Here is a 9,980-nt window from a genome sequence, read left to right on the forward strand (position 1 = left end):
TTGAGCGTGATTTTGATTTCAGCATTGATGTTGAGCCGGGTACACAGCCAGTCTCTATTCCACCATATCGGATGGCTCCGGTTGAATTGAGAAAGCTTAAGGTACAACTCCAGGACCTCTTGAGTAAGGAGTTTATCAGGCCCAGTGTGTCTCCCTAGGGTGATTCTGTTCTATTCATGAAAAAAATAATAGTATCTTGCGTATATGTATTCATTACAAGCAGCTGAATAAGGAGACCATCAAGATCAGGTACCCGATGCCACGGATTGATGACTTATTTGACTAGCTCCAGGGTGCAGCAGTGTTCTCTAAGATAGACTTGAGGTCAGGGTATCACCAGTTGAGGATTAGGGAGTTAGATGTTCCTAAGACTGCTTTTAGGACTCGATACGGGCACTATGAGTTCTTAGTCATGTCTTTTGAGTTGTTAATGCCCCTACATCATTCATGGATTTGATGAAACGCGTGTTCAGGCCCTACTCAGACTTCTTTTTTATTGTATTCATTGATGACATTCTAGTCTACTCTGAGAGCATAGAGCAACATGAGCAGCACCTAAGGATAGTACTTTAGACCTTGCAGGATCAACAGTGCTTGAGTCTGTGGCATGCCTAGGGCACGTGCTGTCCAAGGATAGGACTATGGTTAATTCGGCAAATATAGAGGCAGTTCATGATTGGTATTGCCAGATTCTCCTACCGAGGTTCGCAGTTTCATTGGGTTGGCAGGGTAATATAGACGGTTTGTGAAGGGGTTCTCTTCTATTGCAGTGCCTTTGACCAGATTGACTCAAAAGAATATTCCCTTCCAGTGGTCTGATGAGTGTGAGGCGAGCTTTCTGAAGCTCAAGTCCTTGTTGACTTTAGCTCTGATTCTTACTCTTCCTATTGAAGGTCAGGGATTTACAGTGTATTGTCATGCTTCAGGTGTTGGCTTGGATTGTATTATGATCCAATAGGGTTGGGTTATTACATATGCTTTCAGAAAGCTGAAGGTACATGAGCGGAACTACCCCACACATGATTTGGAGTTGGAGGCAGTAGTTTTCACATTGAAGATTTTGTAGCATTACTTGTATGGAGCCCATTGTGAGATCTACACTAACCACCGTAGCCTTCAGTACATATTCAGCCAGAAGGACCTTAATTTGAGATAGCACAGGTGGTTGGAGTTGCTGAAGGACTATGATGTCACCATCCTCTATTTTGAGAGCAATTCTTGGACATTTTCAATCATTATTGCTCTGGTGTTTGGGAATTCTTGCATGGACATTTTGAGACCCTTTTCTGTCTTAAAAACCTTGTAAGTTTTGCTTAAATTTCATTTTTTTTCTTGCATTTTGAACTATTCTAGGGCTTGAAATTGGTAGGATTGTTTGAGCTCTTCCGGAATATGCCTATTTATGGGGCACAAGTGCTTTAAGTCATTTGGGACCTTTTGACGGATTTGGTTTTTCAATTTCTTGCGGAGGTCCCAATATCACATTTTCACCCAATTTTTAGTTTTGTTTTTAATTATAGCAATATGGGTATCGTTGTCCTTGTTTTGATGTGTTCTTCAATAATTTGATAGAGTGGCATCGTTTAGAGGCGGCCGGAAAAGGAAAGACAAGTATAACATTTCGAGAGTGGTTCCAGCTTTGAGGTAGGATATGGCTTACTCTTATTAGACTTGGCTTGATTAAAATTGATATATTTTGAGTAGTAATGCCAGATTTGGGTGGTGATTTTAGTATTGATATCCTATTGAAAATTTAGAGACGATGATCATCGTTATTAACTAGTTAGGGTTTTAGTTATTGGATCCTTAGTCTAGGTGATATCTTGACTTGCTTATATCGTTAGAGTCCTTAGAATTTGCTCTGTGATGATTTGAACCTAGAATGCCGCTTGGTTGACTTGTATGGTTTCGGTTGGTCACTTGATATGATTTTTTGGCTTATTCTTACACCTTTGTTGGTTATGATACTTAAATATTGGGCCCGAGGTGGTGCTTTCAATACAGCAGAGTCTCAGGTGAGTGTCATATGATTTTTGACATACTATTTGCCTTATTTACCTCGCTGGTGAAAAATCCTTAATTAAAAGAAAGAGCAAAAGATAATAATAGGACTTTTGATTAATGAATAATTAGGTGGGATTTCAGGAAAAACCGATGATATCTTATTTATGGAAATTCATAGTTGATGAGCTTGAGGTATGATTCCAGGCGGCCCTTTTATTGATTTTGGGCTGCACTTTATTTCAATTCATAAGCTCGAAATATGAATTTCGGGCGGCCCATTGATATATATTCTGAGTTATTATTTTTATGTTGATGAGCTTGAGGTATGATTACGGACGCCCCATTATTTGATGAGCTTAAGGGTTATTTCGGGTGTTACGTGACACTTTTGGAGGATATTGAGCCTTAACTACGAGTTACAATTGTACATTCTCTCGATATTTTATCAGTTGTGATTATTGAAGGGACTACATGTTTGGTTAGACTCACTTGATTACCCTATGATTATTCCCGAACCCTCTTTTCCCGTATTTGTAGTTTATGTTAATCTCTTAATGTTATTAGTATCATCATACTGCTTATTATATATTCATTATTTCTGAGCTAGTTCAGCCTATGATGCCTACTGAGTACTTCATATTTTGGTACTCATATTGCGCTTCTGCATTTTTTTGATGCAGCTCATTGTTTGAGCCACCCCTAGCGTGCACCTGATCATCCTTAGTGGTGCCAGATTTAGATTGTGGTGAGCTCCTGGCATTCAGAGACTAGCTATTTTCCCTCTTTTGTACTGACTTACACTTGTACTTTTGGATAGTTAGATCTATATTTTGTATACATATTGTCAGCTTTTATACTTAATAGTTCCTGTATAGATGACACCAGGTCCGAGATAAGGTCTAGTGTCAGTTCTCCTTTGCTATGGTCACTATCGGGCCTTTTGTATATTTTGTATCACATTTACATATCTATACCTTGGCCCAACTTTTCTTTTTTTGTATTCTTTTTGCTTTCGTTTCCTTATATTATTAATTAATCAATTAGATTGAGATTTGACTTCCGCATTGGTTGGGTTTTGGCTTGCCTTCTCGGGGCTTATGATAGGCGTCATCATGGCCTGGATTCGGGTTATGACAGAGTTGTATTAGAGCTTAGGTTCACCGGTCTCACCATTACAGGAGCAAGTGTCTAGTAAATTCCCGCGAATCAGTACAATGACGTCCGTATTCAATCTTCGGGAGGGTATAGGACATTGTTAGAAATTAATTTACTATTCTTGTTTCTGATCGTGCGCTAATGGTGATGAACACCTCTAAATTCTAATTATTTCACTCTTTCTTAGATGGCGAGGATGAGATCTCATTGGGGTGGACGAGGAACCCCTACGCCTACAGATAGAGCCCTAGCTCAAGGTAGGGGTCAAGGACGAAACAGAGGTCGGGGTAGAGCTCAGGCCACATCACTTGTACCGGAGCCAGATATAGAGGCTGAGCAGTTCGAGCATCAGCCAATAGAGGAGGATCCAGCCCATTCCCAACCTGGATTCGTGGCCACACCACTGTTACAGGATACTCCGGCCAGAATTCTCAGTTTCATGGGAGGTATGTCCCGAGCAAGGACCCTACCTAGCACATTAGCTGAACATCAGGTCCAAAAGGAGGCACAGACTTTAGGTAGTCCGGGGCACAGTATGATCAGACCCCAGTTCTATAGCCGCCTACTACATCTCATCTAGTGATTCAGCCTATTTCTACTATTGTTCATCATATGGACAATAGACTGGTTCTGACCGCAAAAGAGCAAAAGATATTATAGAGGTTTATCAAATTGGCACCTCGCAAGTTCTCGGGTACCGAGGGCGAGGATACTCACGAGTTTCTGGTTAGTTATCAGGATAGGTTGTATAACCTCGGATTGGTGGAGTCCTACGAGGTCGATTACACTACTTTTCAGGTGGATGGACCAGCAAAACAGTGGTGGATATCACATATTAGCTGCAAACGCGTAGGATCGCCGCCCATGTCATAGACTCAGTTCTCTGAGGCCTTCTTGGAGAAGTATTTACCCCACAACGTGAGGGAGAGGCTGAGATATGAGTTCACTGCGCTGGTGTAAGGATCGATGAAGGTCACAAAGTATGAGTCTCGGTTCCATGAGCTCTCCAGGTACTCTACCATGATTATGTCGACAGAGTAGGAGCAGGTACGCCAGTTTGTCAAAGGGTTATCTGTTCCTTTAAGGATGGCTACAGAGCGGATGGTTACATCGAGTAGTTCATTCTTGCAGATAGTAGATAATGCCCATACTATTGGGGATATACGTCATGGGGCCTATAGAGGCAGCGATAAAGGCCTCGCCGCCAGGGCAGTTTCAGTGGACGCCAGTCATATAGTAGGGGTTCTTTTGGCAGAGGCCATCCACAGTAGTATCCACCTAGTAGAATAATTCGGACAGCCTTACAACTTACCGATGGTTGATTAGCAAGTATTGGCAGTTAGGGCGGCCAGGCTTCGAGTGAGTCTTCTCGGGGTCAGACTTTTGGGTACTAAGGTGGTGGTGGCCATTCAGGTTCAACTAGGACATCATAGGGGGGTTCATTCAGAAGGCACTGTTATGAGTGCGGTATGATAGGTGACTTTTCCAGGGTGTGTCCTACTATTTGCCACCGCAGACGCCAGATGCAGCAAGGTCAGCAGGCTCAAGCCCCAGGGCCCTAGTTCAGCCACCCAAAGAGAGTATGTACGGAGGTAGAGGTGAGTCTCAGGGTACTAGGGGTGGTTTCCAAGTAGGCCAGATATGTGGTAGAGGAGGACGCAGTCACATGTATGCTTTTTTAGGTAGGCCAGAGGTGAAGATATCGAATGTCGTCATCATAGGTTTGATTTGTGTCTCGCATCAGCTTGCCTATGCTTTATTTAATTTGAGGTTAACTTGCTCGTATGTGTCTACTCATTATGCTACTCAATGTGATGTTTTATATAAGTCACTGCCTATGCCTATATGTGTAGCTACCCCCATAGGTGATTCTTTAGTAGTGGATCGAATGTATCAATCTTGTATTATGACTATCGTGGGGTATGATACTAGAGAGGACCTGATTGTGCTAGATATGGTAGACTTTGACTTGATTCTAGGCATGGATTGGTTGTCGACTCATCATGCAGTTTTGGATTGCTTCTTCAAGATTGTTACCTTGTGTATGTCTCTCATCAGCTCCGTAAGGCCCATTTTAGTCTAGAAGGAAAGTTGGTTTTGGTCTGGGTTTTGGTTTTGATTTTGGAGTCTTCGCTTTGAGTTTAGGTGGTTTTGCCATTTTAACTTTAAATTTAGACCAAAGGTTGTCTTCAGTCAATATTTTGAGTAAATGCGCTTGGATGAAATTTCTGTCAGTACGATTAGCTCCGGAACGCCAATTTTGTCTAGCACAACATTTGGTTCGGGTCCTAAGGTGATCGGAACGAGTTTTTGGCCGTTTGTGCAGTTTAGGTATTTTCTTTGAAATCTTTGACTTAGGTCAACTTTCCATAGAGATGACCTCCGTTGGAAAATCCATCAATTTCACTGAGTTCGGAATACCATTTTCAGTTAAGTAGCATAGTATGTTTGCATTTGCAGGGTTCCGAATGAATTTCGGACCCCCATCGAAGAAAAACTCAATTCTCCAAAGTTCAACACCAGCTGAACTGCTGGTGTAAGAGTTTTTTCTCTTGGCGTTCGCGACCCAAGGGTCCACAATCTTGAAGGTCTGAGACCCTGGGCATCGCAATTACGTGACTGAACATCGCGAACGCGATGGGTTAGCTGGAGCAGACCTAGAAATCGCAAGGCCCATCTCACGATCGCGATGAATAAATTCACTAATTTTAGTGAATTAAAAGACCCATTTCTAGCAGCTAAGTCCCATTTTGGGACTTAGAAATTATGGGATTTTGAGAGCAATTCTTGGCTATTTTTGATCACTTTTGCTCCTGTGAGTTGACAATTCTTGTGGGGGACATTCCAAGACCCTTTTCCGTCCTAAAATCCTTGTAAGTTTTGCTTTAATTTTATTATTTCTTGCAATTTGAACTATTATATGGCTTAAATTTGGTGGGATTGTTTAAGCTCTTTCAGTGCTCGAAATGTGCCCATTTTTGGGACACAAGTTCCTTGAGTCATTTGGGACCTTGTGACGGAGTTGGTTTTTTGATTTTTAGTTCTATTTTTAATTATAGCAATATGAGTATCATTGGCCCTGTTTTGGTGTGTTCTTCAATAATTTGATAGAGTGGCATCGTTTGGAGGCGGTCCAAAATGGAAAGACCAAAGTTTAGCATGTCGGGTGCGGTTTTGACTTTGAGCTAGGTTATGGCTTACTCTTATTAGACTTGGCTTGGTTAAAATCAGTATATTTTGAGTAGTAATGCATGATTAGGGTGGTGATTTAAGTGTTGATATCCTATTGAGAAATTTGGAGTTGATGATCACCATTAGTGACTAGTTAGAGTTTTAATTTTTGAATCTTTAGTCTAGGTGATATCTTAACTTGCTTACATCGTTAGAGTCCTTAGAACTTGCTTCTAGGTGATTTGATCCTAAGATGCTATTTGGTTAACTTGTATGGTTTTGATTGGTTACTTGATATAATTTTTTTGGCTTATGTGTATGCCTTTTTTGCTTATGATATTGAAATATTGGGTTTGAGGCCGTGCTTTCAGTACACCGGAGTTCAGGTGAGTGTCATATAATTTTTGACATACTATTGGCCTTATTTTCTTCGTCGGTGTTAAAAACCTTGTTTAAAAGAAAGAGTAAAAAATGCTAATAGGACTTTTGGTTGATGAATAATTAAGAGGGATTTAAGAAAAAATTGATGAGATCTTATTTATGGAAATGCATAGTTGATGAGCTCGAAGTATGATTCCGGGCGACCCTTTTATTGACTTTGGGCTAACTTTATTTCAATACATAAGCTCGAGGAGTGAATTTCGGGCAGCTCGTTTATACATATTTTGGGTTATTATTTTGATATTGATGAGCTCGAGGTATGATTTTGGGCGCCCCATTATTTGATGAGCTCAAGGTTTATTTCGGGCACTTCTTGATACTTTTAAAGGATATTGAGCCTTAACTACGAGTTACAATTATTCATTCTCCTGGTATTTTATCAGTTGTGATTATTGAAGTGAATACACGATTGGTTGGACTCACTTGACTACCGTATGATTATTCTCTAACCCTCTTTTCCCGTATTTGTAGTTTATGTTTCTCTCTTATTGTTATTAGTATCATTGTACCGCTTATTGTATAATTATATTTTTTGAGCTCGGTCGGCCTATGATGCCTACTGAGTACCCTATATTTTGGTACTAATACTGCAGTTCTACATCTTTTTGATGGAGCTCCCAGTTTGTGCCACCCCCAATGCGCGCCTGATCATACTTAGCATTGCCAGATTCGGATTATAGTGAGCTTCCGGCGTTCAGAGACTTGTTACTTTTCCTCTTTTATACTGACTTACACTTGTACTTTTGACTAGTCAGATATGTATTGTATATATACATTGACAGATTTTATACTTAGTAGTTCCTGTATAAGTGACATCAGGTTCGGAGTTTGATCTAGTGTCAGTTCGTCTTTTCTTTTGGTCACTATCGGGCCTTTTGTATATTTCGTATCGCATTTATATATTTATACCCTGGCCCGAGTTTTCTTTGATTATAATATTTTTGCTTTCGTTTCCTTATTAATTAATTAATTAGATTTAGATTTGACTTCCGCATTGGTTGGGTTTTGTCTTGCCTACTCGGGAGTTATGGTAGGCGCCATTATGGCTCAAATTCAAGTCGTGACATTATGCGTACTCATCTCCATATTACTAGGTAGAGACATACCTTTTTGCATACTTGGAGGAAATTAAACCCTTGCTACCCGAAGATACTTAGAAAATTTGTATAGAATATTTAGAGAGGAAAAGACATCCTCCGCATGTTGAGCAATGCAAGGTCGGAAGAAGGGACAAAAAGAAACGAAAAGGAATCGGAGAGTCATTTTCAACCAAAAAATAAATGTTTCATATGCAAAATGGTTGGGCATAAAAGAACATGCTTGGAACGAAATGCTCCATAGGAATAGATTTGATATCGTAACTACTATTTGTTGTTAGTGAACTTTTTTTAATTTAAATGTAATGTTGGTGTTGAACAATCTTCTTAATGAATGCTTCAGTTCTCAAAAAATTACATGTGAGATTGTTGAATCTTAAACAAGTAGGCAGCTATTGCAGCAACTACAGTACTTGCTGTGTATTTTCTCAGCAAGTAGGCAGTATGTTTCAGCAACCGCTGAACTTGCTGAGAAAAATATCATCAAGTAGTCAGTCTGCTTTAGCAACTATTGTACTTGCTAAGAAAAATCTCAGCAAGTAGACAGTTTGCTTCAGCAATTGCTTCACTTGCTGATTAAAATCTCAGGAAGTAGAACGTTTTTTTAAGCAACTGTTGTACTTGCTGAGATTTTTCTCAGCAAGTTACAAAATTTACTGCACCAATTAAGATATTTGAATTCATTTTATAAATAATTTACTATGTAATTGTATAAGACCGTCACTAAAATTAAGTCTAACTATTATAATATATAAAACCACTTTATTTATCATTTAGTATGATTGATATAATCAAATTACTCAACTAAGGTTGACTACGTGTATAATTACTCGATTTATTGTCTGTTACGAATAAATTACTATGTAATTGTACAAAATCACCACCAAACTCAAGTATAAGTACTATAATACATAAAAATTACTTTATTTATCATTTAATATGATTGACATAATCACTTAACAATCAAATTATTTAGTAATTTACTAAAAGCTCACTCAACAAGTGCAGTAGTTGCTGAATCAAACAGCTACTTGCTGATGAATTATCTCAGCAAGTAGTATGATTCAGCAATTTCCGTACTTACTGAGATAAATTCCAACAAGTTAGGTAGACTAATCCAGCAACCGTTGTACTTGATGGACCAATTCTTAGCAAGTAGACAGTATGACCCAGCAACTGTTGTACTTGCTGAGATTTGTTACTGAATTTGTTGCAACAACTAAGATACTTGCTATCAATCTTATGTATAAGATCATCACTAAACTCAATTCTAAGTACTATAATACATAAAAATCACTTTATTTATTACTTAATATGATTGATATAGTCAATTAACATTTAAATTATTCAATTAAGGTTGACTACGCGTGCAATTACTTGATTTATTATCTGTTATGAACAAATTACTATATAATTATATAAGATCGTCACTAAAATAAAGTCTAAGTATTCTAATATATAAATCTTACTTTATTTATCATTTAATATGATTGACATAATCAATAAACAACCATATAACTCAATTAAGCTTGATTACATGTTTAATTACTCGATTTATCGTCTGTTACAAATAAATTACTGGGTAATTGTACAAAATTACCACCAAACTCAAGTCTAAGTACTCTAATACATCAAAATCACTTTATTTATCACTTAGTATTATTGATATAGTCAATTAATATTTAATTTATTTAGTAATTTGCTAAAAACTCTCTCAGCAAGTGCATCATTCGCAGAACCAAATAGCCACACGCTAAGAATTGCTTTCAGCAATTAGAAAAATTGCTAAATCAAATATTCTACTTGCTAATATTTTTTAAAGCAATTGCAGCAGTTGCTGACATAGACTATCTATTTGTTAAGATTTTTCACAGCAAGTGAAAAAGTTATTATAGTAGTCTACTTTACTTTTAATTTTTTTTCTCAACAAGTAAGCAGTTGCTGAAGCAGATTGCTTACTAGCTGAGATTTTTCTCAGCTAGTGAAGCAGTCTGAAGCAATTTGCCTACTTGCTTAGATATTTCTCAACATGTGAAGCAACTGCATAAGTAGACAATACTTCAAAATAAACATAAAATTCATATCAATTTTCAATAATATAAAATTCATATC

The sequence above is a fragment of the Solanum dulcamara genome, chromosome 9 (genome assembly GCF_947179165.1).
Source record: "Solanum dulcamara chromosome 9, daSolDulc1.2, whole genome shotgun sequence".
NCBI lineage: Eukaryota > Viridiplantae > Streptophyta > Magnoliopsida > Solanales > Solanaceae > Solanum > Solanum dulcamara.